Genomic DNA, 1,857 nt, shown 5'->3' with positions numbered 1-1,857 from the left:
ATCCCCCGCAGTTCAGACACATTTCCCAGTGCAACCCCTGGTCTCCTCTCCTCCCCAGCAGACCCTCTGCCCCAAAGCCATGGGGTCCAGGTCACGAGTCTCCACCTCAGCAGCTGGACCTCCAGGTGAAGGGTTCCTGCAATGGGGTACACAAAAAAGGTGCTAAAAGTACTTGCTCTCCAGTGTCATTATGTGAGTGGCAGCAGCACAGCCGGGTCAGGAGAAGGTTCCACAGCATGCCTGTCTGCCTTTCTGTCCTTGCTTTATTTTCTGGTAGCACTGCAGTGTTCTTCCCTGTTTCTCCACCTGTCCCTGGTGCTCTTGCTCTCTGGAGTTGTGGTGGGAGTGTGGGTCAGTTTTTGTTCTGACACCAACACAGGGCGTCTTGACCCAGAGGTGTGTTCATGGTATCTAGATGCCCAAGCTGCATTTTAAGCTGTGGTGAACTGTTATTCAGACTTAGCAGAAAGAGAGAATGAGCTGAAACATCCCTCCATCAGGGAGGGCATTTTCCATGAGAAACAGCATGTTTATTTTCCTCAGAGAAGTCTCCCCTAACTTGTCACTGTCCTTTCCTCCTTGCACAGGTCCTCATGCCCACAGGCAGCCAATGTCCAACAGCAGCTCCATCACCCAGTTCCTCCTCCTGCCGTTCACAGACACACGGGAGCTGCAGCTCTTGCACTTCTGGCTCTTCCTGGGCATCTACCTGGCTGCCCTCCTGGGCAACGGCCTCATCATCACCACCATAGCCTGGGACCAGCACCTGCACACCCCCATGTACTTCTTCCTGCTCAACCTTGCCCTCCTTGACCTGGGCCTCATCTCCACCATTGTCCCCAAATCCATGGCCAACTCCCTCTGGGACACCAGGGCCATCTCATACTCAGGATGTGCTGCACAGCTCTTTTCATTTGCCTTCTTGACAGCAGCAGAGTATTCTATGCTCACCGTCATGTCCTACGACCGCTACGTTGCCATCTGCAAACCCCTGCACTACGGGACCCTCCTGGGCAGCAGAGCTTGTGTCCACATGGCAGCAGCTGCCTGGGCCACTGGGTTTCTCAATGCTCTGCTGCACACGGCCAATACATTTTCACTGCCCCTGTGCAAGGGCAATGCCCTGGGCCAGTTCTTCTGTGAAGTCCCCCAGATCCTCAAGCTCTCCTGCTCACACTCCTACCTCAGGGAACTTGGGCTTATTGTGGTTAGTCTGTTTAATCAGTTTTGGCTGTTTTGTGTTCATTGTGGTGTCCTATGTGCAGATCTTGAGGGCCGTGCTGAGGATCCCCTCTGAGCAGGGACGGCACAAAGCCTTTTCCACCTGCCTCCCTCACCTGGCCGTGGTCTCCCTGTTCCTCACCACTGCCATGTTTGCCCACCTGAAGCCCCCCTCCATCTCCTCCCCATCCCTGGACCTGGTGGTGTCAGTTCTGTAGTCGGTGGTGCCTCCAGCAGTGAACCCCCTCATCTACAGCATGAGGAACCAGGAGCTCAAGGATGCCCTCTGGAAACTAATGACTGGATTTCTTCTGAAGCTATAAACTGTCTCTATCTTCTTCTACGTAAGAGTATATTCTATCTCATTGCAGGTTCATCCCGTGTGCAGTATTTTTTGTCTCTTTTTAGTTTTTTAAATTATGATAATATTTTAATTCTATTTGTAATTCACTGCATGCTTTTCTTTTCACACTGAGTGGCTGTGTCAGTGTGGAATTGTGCTCTCTGTGTTTAAGGAAAATTAAGGGTCCTTCACCAAATTTTTTAGTTGACATCCTTTCACCAAGGCCTTTCTAGAGCTGCAGGGACAGTTCCTGTGTGCATGGGTGGGAGGGAAAAGAGCTTTCGCATGGCAGC

The 1,857-nt window shown here is 51.9% G+C and overlaps 1 pseudogene across 1 annotated transcript; it reads left to right on the top strand.

Moving 5' to 3' along the window:
• The first annotated feature begins 610 nt into the window (after window positions 1–610).
• LOC309448704 (olfactory receptor 14J1-like) lies at window positions 611–1,544 on the top strand (annotated as a pseudogene). Its single transcript has one exon. The product of its transcript is annotated as an olfactory receptor 14J1-like (transcript).
• Window positions 1,545–1,857: the final 313 nt, after the last annotated feature.

The sequence above is a fragment of the Streptopelia decaocto genome (genome assembly GCF_964273445.1).
Source record: "Streptopelia decaocto genome assembly, chromosome: 21".
Classification (NCBI taxonomy): domain Eukaryota; kingdom Metazoa; phylum Chordata; class Aves; order Columbiformes; family Columbidae; genus Streptopelia; species Streptopelia decaocto.
The sequence above is the reverse complement of the archived record's forward strand: the minus strand, read 5'-3'. Positions and strand labels throughout refer to the sequence as shown.